Source organism: Pleurodeles waltl, chromosome 2_1 (genome assembly GCF_031143425.1).
Source record: "Pleurodeles waltl isolate 20211129_DDA chromosome 2_1, aPleWal1.hap1.20221129, whole genome shotgun sequence".
NCBI lineage: Eukaryota > Metazoa > Chordata > Amphibia > Caudata > Salamandridae > Pleurodeles > Pleurodeles waltl.
Window position 1 is genome coordinate 613,257,650 of NC_090438.1, and position 16,266 is coordinate 613,273,915.

At 38.2% G+C, this 16,266-nt stretch overlaps 1 protein-coding gene and 1 long non-coding RNA gene across 13 annotated transcripts in view; both read right to left on the minus strand.

The window, feature by feature from the left end:
• The window catches only part of AMPH (amphiphysin), a 927,201-nt gene that overhangs the window by 842,415 nt on the left and 68,520 nt on the right, over positions 1-16,266 (minus strand). The gene's annotated exons all lie outside the window — the stretch shown is intronic.
• On the minus strand, positions 12,046-12,676 carry LOC138259046 (uncharacterized). Its single transcript, XR_011198625.1, has 3 exons — positions 12,616-12,676; positions 12,175-12,263; positions 12,046-12,074 (listed from the first exon to the last, which is right to left on the minus strand). It is a non-coding gene; the product is annotated as an uncharacterized lncRNA (long non-coding RNA).

The following is a 16,266-nucleotide window of genomic DNA, read 5'->3' on the forward strand; positions in this document are numbered from 1 at the left end:
GGCTATGCTGGAAGAGTTCATACCGGTCTTCAAGGGACCGGGCAAGCTAAAGGGGAAACAATTCCAGCTGCACATCGACCCCACAGTGAGACCCACCACTCTATGGCACAGGCGCATGCCATTCTACCTGAGGCCCCTGGTTGAAAGAGAGTTGAGGAGCCTTGAAAAGCAGGGAGTGATCAAGAAAGTCACAGGTGAATATGTGACAGAACAACTAGGTCCTAAACAACTATAGCCTAAACCACTACTGCTAAACAACTAAAAAGTCTCTACAACTAAGTACTGAACAACTACTGTCTAAACAACAATTGTGCCTGAATAACAATTGATAACAATTGCCTGAACAACTAATATATATATATATATATATATTCTAAACAACTAATAAACCATAAAAAAACAAAAAGAAAACATTCCCTTAAAATTAGTTGTAGAGGCAATTGTTATTCAGGCACAATTGTTGTTTAGACAGTAGTTGTTCAGTACTTAGTTGTAGAGACTCTTTAGTTGTTTAGCAGTAGTGGTTCAGGCAAGTAGTGGTTTAGACCTAGTTGTTCAGGATGTTTCCCCGCGTATGTACTTCAAGTCTGGGTTGCATCAAGATTGTCAATGGATTTATTCATGTCAGCTGCCTTGTTGAAAGGGGAAGATGGGTGAGTTTGGCACAGTTAAAAGCCAGGTTGTCTTTTTTGAGGTCTTGACATTTTACTTCATGACCACTTGTAGATGTCTTTGGGGTGCTATCTCTGGGATGGGAATATGAGTTGGTGAGGAGTTTTAGGATTTCTCACTGATTCCTTCTTTCCATACCTATTCTGAAGATCAACAAGGTGTGTGGTCCTTCAGTCGTTCACTTGCAGAGAACTTCAGGTCTGCTTCTTTAATCAGAAAGTACAGTAAAATGAATGACTAAACATTAAAAACCTGCATTTTCAAAGCTGATTTTTGATGCTTTTTTGTTTGCATGGCCTGTTTATGGGCACCTTGCTCGTTCTGTAACCATAAGGATGGTCAACCGGGAGTATGGCGTGATTAGGTAATGGTTTAAGGTGAATATTGCCTATTGGTTGCTTGGCCCATGGCTTATCCTCTAATTAAGATTGATTACCTTGACCAATGTGTTTGTTTATCCATCAGACATATATGGTGCTTATTATGGGGATATGGTAAACATTAATAGCTTTCAAAATAACGAACTACTTTTTCTATCATGTATTGTGCGATGGGCTTTACTCTATTTTGAAATTAATTTGACTTACGAAATACAACAACATTGTAGCAGAACCAAAGCGCACTTGTGATATAATTGCATGCAATTACTAATTCTACTGATTTAAAAGGCCTCACACTCACTGGAAGAAATAACTGGTATTCAAATCGTTATGGTAATTATTGTTTTTGTTCATCTCATTAAGTGTTTACAATACAACTATTCTAACATCTTCGTTCAACAGGACAAATATTTTTTCTCCTTCGCCTTCAGCAGGAGGACAAATTGCATAACAATAGCCTGTATGAGAAGACAACATAAGACATCCATGAATGAACATCAAACTTTGTGGAACTGATTTCATGATCTTCTCTGGGAGCATTTTGGGATGGGGAGAAGTACCTAAGATGACATTGCAGTCTGACAAGTGACCTTTATTTTTTACTGTGTATACTTGTGCAGATGCACAAACAAGATGCAGTATACATCTGAGGGTCTGTATGGTTAGTAGATGTGGGCCACTGTGGTCAAGCTCCTCATTTTAAGGGATTGAAAAGAAGTAAAGGGGTAACCTAAATACTGTGCTCTTTAAATCCTTTACCCCTCAAGTGAAACTAACAATGCACACACCAATTACGGCATGATTGTGATGGTGCATTTGTATGTACATTAGCACCTGTCTACTAAATGGTAGCTGGAATGAAGCCTTGAATTCACTTGTCATAGCTCACAAGACAGCCACTGTACCAGAACACATTTCATTTACTACCCAGCTTACCTACTTCCATACAAGTGATATGAGGAAGTGAACTGATTTTTGATAACGTGCCATACATGCCGAGCCAATTGGCTACCAACCAAACACAAGATCCCCTAAACACTATCCTTCAGGAAAGATCTACCTGGATTTCAGACTTAAAAGTGCAGTGCTCTAGTAAATTTGCAGCTCTTTTGAGAGGTGGTGCTCTCGCATGCTAGCACTTCTCTTGAGACATAATGGAAAGGATTGCGTCCTTTTAGACCACCAGAACACACTAAACATACCATAAAAAGATAACTCAGACCCCGATCTGTGATGGAAATGCTGGAATGGTGTGGCAACTTATCCCCAAATCTGTAATAACAACTCTAAAGATTTTGTGAACATTTTCATGTCATAACCCATCTGCATTGCACTTGTCTCAGCATCCTACAATGAGCCATCAATAATGAGTTAATATGCACAAGCAGACAAATAGAGTCATTAATTTGTTATACACCTGGACAAAGGTATTGTCACATAGTGGATTATTCATTTGGGAACAAGGGATCCTTAACAACATAGTAAATACATCCTTGTTAGGTCTCCACACAAGTCTCAGTGAAACTCTCCTCAATCCCCAACATCTATGGCACAAGCAGAAGACAACTTAACAGAGAAATGCATGTTAAATTCAAGCAGTATGAACAAGTTTATTATCAAGAACATAACAAAAAAAAAAACCTACCTAAACAATTAAATTAGATAAGGGGAACTGGAGATATGATTTTTTAAAGTTTTTAATGGAAAAGCCTAGAAAATGCAAATTGCTAATGTAAAGTCTAATTCCGTGACTTAGATTTCAGGATGATTGATGTGGAGAAGAAATTGAATACACAAAGCAAGCCACCTTGGTCAAAGTTGTTACCTTTTGACTTAATGTCAGTTATGAAGGTCAATGTACTTTCAGGGGGCAAGGTCCAAGGCTGCACATTTTAAGGTGGTTATCACATTCAGATACATCATCATTGAGCTCCTGCTGAAGCCATTAGTTTTGACTCAAAAATCTCCAACCAGGATAAAGATGGTTTTATTGCCTCTGATGATGTTTTGCTGCTTTGTCGCCTTGCCAAGATTTAATCTTGGCACTTTTTTGATTCTCAAAATCCACCAATAAGGCAAGAATGGAATTTGGAGCCAGGCAGGGCTCCAAGAGTCTTAATGCTTTCATTGTAATGGCCCGATTGATAGTTGTAGTTGTTAGCTGCTGAAGCTAGATTAGGTTGCAGAGCTGAAGCAATGGATCTACTGGATCATGTTTATTTCAATGTATTTGTTTTGAATACATTATCTGACACTGATGAAATTTGGAGTATCTGGTTAGATTGCAGTTTACAGCCTCAATTACTAATTGCTTGTGGAAGGTAGCTTACTCAACCTCCCTTCCATATGTCCTCCCCCTGTTCGGCAGCCCATCTCTCCAAGTCTTCTTCATATCATGGCATTGTCTCATCTCCAAAATCACTGATTAAGCAAGCCAATTTGTTTGTTTTCCTTGACATCTCAATCCATGGACTTTAATATTAATTTTCCATATTTGTAGATCTGGTGTTAGCCCCATCACTGTTCCACAGCTGAAAGAGTTGATGGCTCACCTCTTGAAAGAACACTACATTACAATCCATTATCTTCCCACAAAGCAACTTTGTCTCCTATTACTCATTGGCTTTATGCCTGTCTTTGATCATGTACAGCGCTCCACTGTCTTTTAGCTAGGTTCACGAAACAGAAATATCATACACATACATACAACCTTTTGATTTTACTAAAATGTTTAAGATAGTTAGATAGATAGACGAACACAACACACACACACACACACATGCATTTTTTTACTTGAGGGCTTTCAGCCATCTTTCCTTTTTCATTGGACTGTTGTATCATTCACATTTTTCTTCTACACACTAGGGAATGCACCATGGGGCAGTCGGTCAGCTAACATCAGCCATTGGCTTTCTTCACCGCAAGTGTTGGCATTCTGGTCATTTATAAAGAGCACATCCACATACAAAGTTGTTCCCTTAATTGTAAATGCTACCATGGAAATGTGTGCATTTGAGATTAAAATATAATTTCTTTTGTAGGCATATTCTTATATTGGCAGAGACTCAGCAGCTCCCCTGTACAATAAAGGTTTACAAAAGCAGTGGTGAAACAAAACAAGCATTGACAAAGCTAAACAAATGACAGCAGCTGCCAGCATATTGGCTTTACCAACGTTTATTTAAAATTCTGTCTTTGGAATAGCATCTTATTAGATTTTGTAAAATGCTGTAATGCATCCGTACATGGAAGAAGTTAACACTATAAACATAAAAGTGGATGAAAAACGAATGAGCATTATGCAGATATCCACAGATGGCTGACCTCTTCAACTTAGCTTAAGATGATGAAGCATACATGACAGCAAACTAATTCATATCGCACTCAAGAATGCAGCTCTACTCAATATTATATTACTCGGTCATATAAAAATAAGTCAATGTCAAGGACTTAAGCTATTTACGGAATCTGATTTGATACCCAAGGCTATTTTGTTTCCCATTGAACTGAACACCCCACTGTAGAAAATGCAAAGTTCCCCTGACATTGTTGCTGGCAGGATATTGGTTGAAGTAGCACTTCTCACTTAACAGCAATGATTCAACAGCTTCGAAGAATTAAGCATGCACTGTCAGCAAAGGCCAAGAATTGTCTCACGAACATAGCTTCTCCTCTGGAAACCTGTCCTCACATGAAGATGAACTAAACAGCGTGGATGCAATGATTATCAGGATATATGTCCTTGCACACTCAGAAAAAACGTGGGATTGTGACAGTAAGTTTGCAAAACCTTGTGGTTGAAAGATACTATGATTTTTCATTATTGACAGTACATATTGTATTTTTACTGAATCATGCTAAATATTTTACATTCATGTCGGGTAAAGAAACTATCTAGTTTACGAAAGAGTGATAAGTCAGCAAACTGACATTTGTTTTGAAGGGTGGATACATTGTTTTTTTTATTTCAAATACATGTGTAAACTGAACAATTTACATGAGTTCCATTTATTGCCGCCTTTGGGAATGTATTCTAAAGCAATGCTTTTCTGAAATATAAGCACCGTTTCTAATAATATAAATCATATGGGAGGGCCAATTACAAGCATCCTCATTGTATATTTCTTGAACATGCTGAAGATAAATTAAGATACAAATGTTCCAGCTTCCTTGACTTCTGTCCCCTCTCCACATTGTCATATTGTATTGATTTGATGGCATTTATTCTACTGACAAAGACTATGTGAGACTGGGGAAGTTGATATAAAGATGGCCCATCATTTATGTTATTTGGCCCTTAAATATTTTATTTTGCCTGAGATGTACTACATTTTATGCTATTTTATATCTCTTAATATTGCCCTGTTTCATTTCGGCAGTTTTTCTTTTTAGTGCAATCATGTGTGCACTCTAAACATTAATGACCCTCCATTAGGAAGGAGCGGATGTCAATCAGCATTGCCACTTTCTGTTTTCGCTCGAAAAATATTTTTTTTTCTGCTGTGACCTTCATATTGATTGTCTGGTGTAAAAATCGCCCCTGGTAAACCAGGCGTGGGGGACTAAATTAAGAGGTTAAGGGCCTCATTACGAGTTTGGCGAAGAGGATTACTCTCACAAACGTGACGGATATCGCTTCTGCTGTATTGCAAGTTCCATAGGATATATTGGAACTTGTAACACGGCGGGCGCAATATCCATCACGTTTATGACGGAGTAATCCCCTCCACCAAACTCGTCATTATGCATGCCTTAAGAGTTGTTTTCTAAAACCTACCAAGTCACGTTCCACTCCAGATTTCTTCCATTTATCGAGTAAAAGTCCCTTCAAGCCATGGAATAACCTGTGATTTTTAGAGCTATCTTATACCGGTTTGACGTCTCACTAGGATAAACAGCTATTGGTGCCTTCACTTATGTGATTTCAAATTGACGGTTCCTACAGAATAAAACTAATTATAGACTGGTTTATTATTTTCATATGTAACACAAAATATATTGAACAGATGGAGTTACCCACAGATCCAAACATGCCATATGTCTTTTAATTTCCTTAGATTCCTTTTCGCTCATCTATTATCTTACTCTTTTATTTACATGTGCTATTGTTCCTGTACAGAGCTTCATGACTACTGTGAAAATAGTTAATAAAACTATTTGCTGCTGTTTTAGTCACTGAAATTGTATTATGGTGATTCAAGTTTTAATATATAAAAATCAAAACATTTGCTAATATGATCTTGCTAACTAACAGTAGCAGGGCAATGTGAATCTGTTGGATGGCACCAGGGGTGTCACAGTGCTTTCAAATGTGCATGTCTAATCCATACAGGCCATGGCGATATCACCATTCTGTGCCTGTTTGACCCCAACCTACCACTTGATAACCTGCAAACCTCAATAAACCAATTCGTTTTCCAGCCCCTTGTCTATTTGTACACCCAGAACCCCCTCCATTCATTGCAAGGATGCACACTGGAGCCAATGTTACAATGTTTAGGGGACAGAGCGCAATCACTTTAGCACGGGTCAGCAGTGGTAAAGTGCGCAGAGTCCAAAAACTAGTAAAAACAAGATCAGAAAAATGGAGGGAGGCAGGCAATATGTTGGGGGAAGACCACCCTAAGGGTGTCAAGTCAAATGCATACTAATTTATTTTCTGAGCCCATTCAGTGTTCACCCTGGTTTCTTGGCTGATAAAAAACTAACATTTATTAAAAGAACAGCAAATTGGCACCCTGGCCTTGACATTGCATGAATACTGTTCTCTGTCGATTACCAAAAAGCACACAAGATGTCAAGAACTTAATGGACAGTACTGTGCTGCAACCACTACCAGAAACCTTCGGGGTGGTTTCATACTGATTTTGCGCTGTCCCCACTCACTTTAACAGCACGAGACTGGGAACATTGAACAATACAAGTATCGGAATGCTGGGGAAGGCAACAGCTGTGCCAGGTGTGTATGCTGCCAGAGTTTGCTACATAGCCATGAAGACCATTTCAGAATTGTGCTAGTCCTTAGTCCTGTTGAGAACGACATACAAGGAAGGGGTAGCGAGCACTAAAACCAAAACACTAAAGGCCATGTTGTGCTACATGCCAGGATAAAAGTATTTGTAAGAAATACATTAATGTGGAAACATCCTAGCTATAAGAATTCATGAGTGAAAAAAGAAGCAAAATAAAATTTAGATTTCATTTGACACTTGACTTTTTCAGTGGGAGGAAGAAATAAAATGTTGTTGGGAGGCCCAGTGCTGACATCACCAGCCCATTTAAAATATGTAAGTGGTTGATTCTCTGAACATAAAAGATGTTGCTCCAATTATGTGTCATGTAGATAGTATGTCCTCAGTAAAAGTGTGCCCCTCCAGGAGAAGTCTATTCTGTACTGAAGAGAATGTGACCCAAAGAATATGTCAGGTTCAGAAATACAAACATTTTCGAAAGAGGTACCATAACATTGAAAAAAAAATTAAACTGGAAATGAGGACTTTCGGGAGAAGGTCATAGGACTCTGGTACTCGTACATGCTTGTGGCTTAACCACACGAATTTTCATGATGGCCAATTGGATAATTTTATGGCAAGAATGGAGGCTAATGTTATGCCTTCTCTTTTCTTGTTTATTAAATAGCAGCACAGTCAAAACTACAAATCCCAAAAGGCAAACAACAGTAGCCAATGGGAAATGAAACATAGTCATAAGTAGCCCACCAATAAGCAACCAATCCACCCCCCTAGTAGTTATCTTGTCTGCGAACAGCCCTCTTTTCTTGCTGCTCGCAGTCAATATAAGTATTTTTCATAACGTTTCCCAATACTTCAGTCACATTGTTTTATTTATATAGTTATACGTGTATGTTTAAACAAGGCGCTGTTTCTTGACGCACGCTCGTTTTAGCCGGCTTGTAGCTGCACACTTTGCAGTTTCTTTTGCGCTTTGCTCGAGCTCCTCAGAGCCGTCTTGCGACGTTCTCCTCAACTCGTGTCACCATTTTAGGACGACAGTTGAGGCGTACGTTGCGTTTCCACTTACCTGTCACTTTTAACCACATTTAAGGAGCGTGTTTTCATTTCTGCTCCGGTTCTTCTTCCTTTGTGAGCACTCGAGGCTGCTTCTTCATCCTTGGGGAGTTTCCTGGCTCCAGTTTCAGGTCACTCCCTTTTTTCCCCACCCATAGGTGGAGTTTGTTCCCTCTGTGCCGGCAAGTTCCGAATTTAACCCTTCCAGTGCTGTTTCTCTTAGCTGGTGTTTTTCTTTTTCATATTTTCACAATGGAGATTGTTAGTTCTCCTATGGCTGACAATTTAAATGATGAGGATGAATTTGTCAAAGACAATTTGAATTACTTTATTCAAGTCTCAGTTGAACAGGCAGTTTCTGCCTCTATGAATAAATTATCAAAAAATTTAGAAAAATCAGTGTTTGATCTAGTATCCAAGACAATGATTGGCCCAGTCTGCGGGGGATAGCAGAAAGCGCCCTCTCCCAAAAAATACCTCAAAGGCGGCGCTGTTGATTGGTGAGAATTCCTCACAACTGACGGAGGACGTGGCTCCTCACAGGCCTCCCTTAAGGGAGGGGATTACTAATATCAAATCATCTCTCAAATGTTCTAAGAAATCCAAACCTATTTCATCCCTTATAACTCAGTTTTTGGGATTTTTGCCTCCAAAACAGAATCTCGGTACATGCAGAGTATTTACCAGGCGACCTAAATGATGTAGCGGATTAGCACTCACGTCATTTCCACGACTCGAACGACTGGAAACTCCATCCCGACATATTCAACTCTATTCATCGCAAGTGAGGTCCCTTCAAAATAGAACTCTTTGCTTCCAATCTCAATGCCCAACTTCCTCAATTCTTCAGTTGGCACCTAGATCCATTAGCCTTGGCATCCGATGCTTTTTCTCAAGACTGATCGACCTCTCTCAATTACGCTTTCCCTCCATTTATTATAATCAGCAGATTATTGGCCCAAGTCAAACGTCAAAGAGCAGTTCTGGTTCTCATAGCCCCTTTCTGGCAATCTCAGGTGTGGTTCCCCACTCTTCTGGAACTCTTGATAGAATCCCCATTTCTTCTTCCTTCTTTCCCTCACCTTCTTTCGAATCCTCAGGGTCTTCTACACAACCTGATTACAGACAATCTTCTTACCCTCTCAGCCTGGAAAATCTCGGGGATTCCCATTCATTCCCACTTATTTGGGAAGAAGCTTCAAACTTCATTAACCAATCATGGGCTCCAGGAACTAAAAAAGCATAAAGATCTGCATGGTCCTTATGGGATAGCTGGTGCAGAGGAAAACATATTGATTCCCTTTCAGCGGATGTATCCTCTATAGTCAACTTTCTGGCCGCAGAAGCTAGCAAAGGTAAATCTTATCGCACCATTAACCTATACATATCTGCTATTTTCTCTTCACATCCTTACATCAACGGAAAACCAGCGGGAGAACACCCTTTAATATGCCGGCTTTTAAAGGGAGTAACATTTTGTAATCCTTCTTTACCGAAGTATAGTTCTGTGTGGGATGTCACTCTAGTATTAAACCTCTTTTTGTCATGGCCTGATAATACAGTTCTTTCATTGAAAATGTTGTCTGCAAAACTTACTATGTTGTGATGCCTGGTTTCTATCAAACGTCTTTCAGATGTCAAAGCACTCAATGTTACTGCTTGCCAATTTACTCCTTCATGTGTTTTATTTTCAGTCCATAGGCATAGCAAAACTAATTTGTCTACTGTGTTTTATCCATATTTCCCTGACCATCCTAAGTTATGTGTAGGCAAGTGTTTAAAGGTTTATGAACAAAAGACATTCGATTTGAGATCATCCTCAGCATCCCAACTCCTTATTTCCTTTAAGAAATCTTTTAAGCCTGTCTCATCTCCTACTCTAGCTCATTGGGTTAAGTGGGTTATGTCCTTAGCGGGCATTGATACCTCTTCTTTTGGGGCTCATTCGTCCAGAGAAGCTATGACTTCTAAGGCCTTTTGGGCTGGTTCCCGTCTGGAGGATATTCTCAAATCGGCTGACTGGTCTAATGATGTTTCAAGGCATTTTATTGCAAACCTGTTCAACATGCTTCTTTAACTGTGATTAATTTGCTTTAAACAAGCATAATATGAGCCTCTGTTCTTTCCGTAAAATGTAGATTTTCCTAGTATGTTATGAAGGAAATTCTTAATTTTATTAAAGATACGGAGGTGAGTATTATCCCACCTCATTGTACTTCTGTTTTCTTCCTCCCTAACATCATCATCTACCACAACACAACCTTCATCTCAAGGATAATATTCCTCTTCGTTTCCAGAGTCAGAGCGATACGTCTACTTTGGTCTGCCTCCTCAAACCTGTTCCAGAGACTGTTGATGTCTTGCAAAGTCTTCATCAAGTTGCGAACTTTCTCCAAGGACTTTTTTCAGTTTTAATGGTTTGCTGTATCATTTTATCTATTGTGTTAGACCTGACAGCCTTAGGGTGGTCACCCCTAACTTTTTGCCTGCCTCTCTCCACTTTTTGGACACTGTTTTTGCTGGCTTTTAGACTCTGCGCATTTTACCACTGCTAACCAGTGCTAAAGTGCATATGCTCTCTCCCTTTAAACATGGTAACCTTGGATCATACCTGATTGGACTATTTAATTTACTTATAAGTCCCTAGTAATGTGCACTATAGGTGCCTAGGGCCTGTAGATTAAATGCTACTAGTGGGCCTGCAGCACTGGTTGTGCCACCCACTTAAGTAGTCCCTTTACCTTGTCTCAGGCCTGCCATTGTAAGGCCTGTGTGTGCAGTTTCAGCGTCACCCCGACTTGGCATTTAAAAGTACTTGCCAAGCCTAAACCTCCCCTTTCTCCACATATAAGTCACCTCTAATGTGTGCCATAGGTAACCCCTAGAGCAGGGTGCTGTGTGGGTGAAAGGCAAGACATGTACCTGTCAACAACAAAAGGCAACTCATAACTTGAAATAAATGCACATTCTAAACATATAGGAAAAAACTTTTGAGTGCTCATACACTGACACACATCGTTGCCTTGATATGTACTTCCGGGTTTACAATAGTAGACCCGTTTTAATAATGAACAAACAATTCAGTGGGGCACATCAACAATCAATGTCTAAACTATTATATTATCAAAATGAGATGACATGAGAGAATCTAGTATGATCAAACTAAATTGCTAATTGATAAATCTTCCTTTTCTGAAAAAAACAATAACTAACCAAAGAGAAAAACCATGTACTCATATAAAACTAACCAAACAGAAATGTCCATGCAAATAGAGAATTTTAATACAAAAGAATATATCATATTATACACATAGACATATAAACATATATACACAACATGTAGAAAAAGAATGAAAAGCCATCAGCCTACACATAAACATATAAACATATATACACAAAATGTAGAAAAAGAATGAAAAGCCATCAGCCGACACGTGTTTCGTCCTGACTGGACTTCTTCAAGGCTGAGAGAATCACAACATATAACAATCAATTAAAACAAATATATATATACAAATATTACAATAAATACACATCCAATATTTTATCCTTTCCCTTTCCAAAATACAAAAAACTGATAAATTCTTTGGTCAATTAAGTACACAAGCTCTTAAAAATGCATATTATTTATACTATTTCTCTTGGTTTGAAGTTAAACAAGAAAATTCAAAGAAAAGGAAGAAAACCACCACCACAACCTCAGTGGTGAAGTGTTTATTTGAAGTATCCAACAATATATTTCCCATGTCCCCAAGAATAGGTCTGTTGAAGCCACAGCGATAGTTACCCATGCAACATGCAAGCCCAAGTGTAAATGAATTTCTTTTTCGTTGGCATTCGATCAATTTATGTCTAAAATTTCTTTTCTTTCAAACGTAAACTACTTATAGCCCAGAATAACCCCTCATTGTGTAATGGTGAGGAAAAAGAGTCTAATAAATATATACCTTTATTTGCTTCTATGTCCGTATAATCATATACCATTTATCATCCTCTATGAAGAAGGAGGGGGAACGTGATAATTTAGTTACTCCCATTTCACTTGGCAAAATTTAGGGAATGCCAATAAAGTGTACTGTAGTGCAATTACTGACCTGTTTTAATCATAATCAGTCACTTCCTTGCTGTCTTCAAAATGAATCTAAATTACAGGAACCGTAAACCTCATGTATTGAGGAACCAACTGAAATATAAATAATTACAATAAATCCAATGTCCTCCCTAAAAGGAACTCAATTCCTATGTGATCATCTTTTATACCAATGTCTCCACACTATCCTGGTAATGGAGCCAGCATTCTAATAGTGCTCCGTTTTTCATTGAATTCGCAAATCTCATGTATTGAGGAACCAATTGAAATACAAATAATTACAATAAATCCAATTTCCTCCCTAAAAGGACCTCAATTCCTATATAATCATTTTTTATACCAATGTCTCCACACTATCCTGGTAATGGAGCCAGCATTCTAATAATGCTCCATTTTTCATTGAATTACATAGAATAAATTTCCCAAACTTCTACCATACACTTACCTATATGCCTCTCTCTCTGTTCTTAAATCTCGTCCCTGTTCTATTTCCCGATGTATCTCGGCGAGAGCATCGAGGGCCTCTGTACCTCGTCTCACTCTCCCCGACTTTTCCAAAGGAAGTGTACATCCCTCGCCGGCATTTTGCGCGCCACATTAGTACTCAAACCGAGTTCATTAGCACTAACAACGGACAGAAGCTTACTCATAGAACCACGGCGGCCATTTTGAAGTGGTTCCTATTGAGTGAAAACTAACACAAAGTCAGGACGAAATATCGTCTATATCGTATGTAGACATTCTAAGACGACGATTTCAATACTTCAAATCCTTCGCCGTTATTTTAAACACCGCGTTAGCACTTAAACATAATTCATTAGCCGGAAAAAAAAAGAAAAAGCACCTGCCTATGCAACCGCGGCGGCCATTTTGAAGTGGTTCATATTTTGTAAATATTACCCCCCAATAAAGACAAATTGTCACCTATTTGCCAACCAAAGAAATAAATTTTCAACCACCCAATATCATGATGGTAAAGTAATTTCTACCCCCAGTATGTACACAAATGTCACCTCAGTGAACATATAGAGTGAAGTCGTAACCGGTCTTCCCAACATATAGAAAATTCAAATGAGAAGGGAAAGAACCCTCCCTATCTTTCAAGGACACGAAATAGAAAGGTTATTGACAAAGTTAGTAACTCGTATCAATTGTGTGTTGTTCTACATTCATAGTATGCCAAATGGATATATTCAGAGGAAATGGTACAACTCATCATCCAAATTCATGCCCATTTCAATCGTTCTTAATTTGATAATCCATTTTGCTTCATTTTTACGCAAGTCCAATGTTCTGTTACCACCCCTAGCGTTCACCGGGATTTGATTTATACCCATATATTTTATTAATGGAACCTCAGTTACTGGATGTTTATCTTTAACATGCCGTACTAGCGGTGATGCTATGTCATAATTTCTTAGGGCTCTGATATGTTCTTGAATACGTTCCTTCAAGGGCCTTATTGTGCTGCCCACATATATCTGGCCACATATGCATTCCAATATGTATACCACAAATTTCGTATTGCAGTTAATAAAAGTGGAGATTTTATATTTGTCACTACCATTGTAGCTGAATTCAGTGGTTTTATGCAATGCCATACTGCACATATTACAATTACCACACCTATAGAAACCCGCAATTTTATTCGGAAGCCATGTTGTTTTACTTTCCATTAGAGGTGGTAAGAAACTTTTACAGACTTCATTTCTGATAGTTTTACCTCTTTTATGAATCATTTTAGGTTTCCTAGGAAGTAAAGCAGCAAGTGTTTCATCTGTCTGTAGAACATTCCAATGTTTACATAGAATGTGATATATATTGTGACTGTTTTGGCTATATGCCGTACAAAAACTCATTGCTCTGTATGGTGAACTGTCTCGCATCTTTGTCTTTTGACCCAGTAGGGTGGTTCTACATGTTTGATCAATCTTTTTCCTTGCTGTTTTGATGACACGCTTGGAATAGCCTCTCTGTGTGAATCTATCTTCCAATTTATTTAGTTCTATGTTGCATACATTGGGATCGCTGCAATTTCTTTTCAATCTGGTCATTTCCCCAAATGGGATGGCTGAAAATTGACTTTTAGGATGCGCACTTTCTGCATGTAATACCGAATTGCAGGCTGTTGGTTTGCGGTAAACTTTCGTATTAATCTTATTATCTGTGACGGATATCTCTAGATCTAAAAAACAGACTTTGTTCTTGCTGAATTCATACGTCATTTTAATATTGAAGATGTTACAATTGATGTATTCATAGAATTCCTTTAATAGTTGTTCCGATCCAGTCCAGATCATTAAAACATCATCAATATATCTTCCCCAGAAGAAAATGTTGTCGGTAAATACAGAGGGGCCCTTCTTCCAAACATGTATTGCTTCAAAGAAGCCCATATATATATTCGCATATGAAGGAGAGAACCGTGAACCCATAGCTACTCCTTGTGCTTGCTTGAACCACTGCCCCTCATGTAAAAATACATTGTTTTCCAATGTAAATTCAATCATACATAGTATCATATCAGTATGTTCCATGTATGATGCAGATCTCTCAGACAGAAAATGCCGTACTGCTTGTAAGCCCTTATCTTTGGGAATACATGTGTATAAGGAAGATACATCTAAGGTAACCAGCATCATCTCTGGAGTCCAGTTCACGTCCTCCAGCTTACAAAGAACATCCTTCGTGTCCTGTAGATATGAAGGAATGTTTTTCACAACAGGCTGCAGATAGCTATCAATGAACTCGGAAAGTCTCTCCGTAGGCGCTCCTATTCCCGATATTATGGGTCTGCCTGGTGGTGAAATGGCACTCTTATATAGTTTAGGTAATACATATATACAAGGTGATGTAGGATAAGGATTGAAGATATATTTGAATTCAAAATCAGAAATTAACCCCTGATTGCACCATAAGAATAATAGTTTTTCCAATTCATCAACAATCTTTTTAATGGGATTACATTGCAATTTAATATATGCTCTACTATCAGATAGTTGTCTATCTATTTCTTGAACATAGTCTGCTCTATCTAAAATCACAATGTTTCCCCCCTTGTCTGCCTCTTTAATCACTATATCGTGATTGCTTCCTAGTTCCTTGAGAGCCAATCTCTGTTTATTTGTTATATTAAACGATTTGTGAAAGTTGCCACTTTTAATTTGTTTTTGTAGTTTTCACAAATCTTCTTTCACCAATCTCCCAAATACTTCTATGACATTGTTACTGGGTAATTTGGGGGTAAAGCTAGATTTGGGTTTGAGGCCACTATTTAAAGATGTATCCTGAACAATTTTGAGGTCATTTAATAGGTCTAGCCTGTCCATGTTGTTATCATCCATATTTTCTAAGGTGAGTAAAAGTTCAATGTCTGCAATATCTTTGATAGTATAATTACTCACTGTAGTACTCATTGTGGTATCTAAAATTGTCTCTGTATGTTTTTCTGTCTTGTCTGCAAAATATTTTTTGAGTTTCAACTGTCGAAGAAATTTAAAGAAGTCAATATGTACTTGCGTCATGTCACAAAGATTAGACACACAAAAACCCAATCCTTTGCCTAACACCTTAAGTTGTTCTTCAGTAAGAATATGTTTGGATAAATTCACAATCGAAATGCTGCTACAATCCTGCGCAGCATCTACTAACTTTTTGTTAGATGCCAATATCAATTGTTCTTGATTCTGCTCCTTGGTGCTCTGGTTTGCATCCCTATAGTTGATTGGTTTTTGACCTCCTCTTCTCCTTTTGCCTCTACGTGTTTTGGCCTTGCATTTTGAAAAGGCTGGTTGTAAGCATTTCTCTTGTTTCCTAGTCTGTACCTTTTTGCTTCCTGTAAAAAACTATTGGTGGGCATTTGGTCATCATTGGAATTTGAATTGGTATTATCACTTGATATGCTAGTGCTATCTGATTCATCTGATGTTATTGAAAAATCCGATTCATGGGTCACAACTCCCAATGTGCCCTTCTCATTTGTAGCTTGTCCTTTGTGAATGAAATTATCAAATTTCCTAGCGAACGTATAAATTCTGCCACTTTCATAATCTCTATCATCTCTTCGTAATTTTGCCATTTTTTTATTCCTGATATA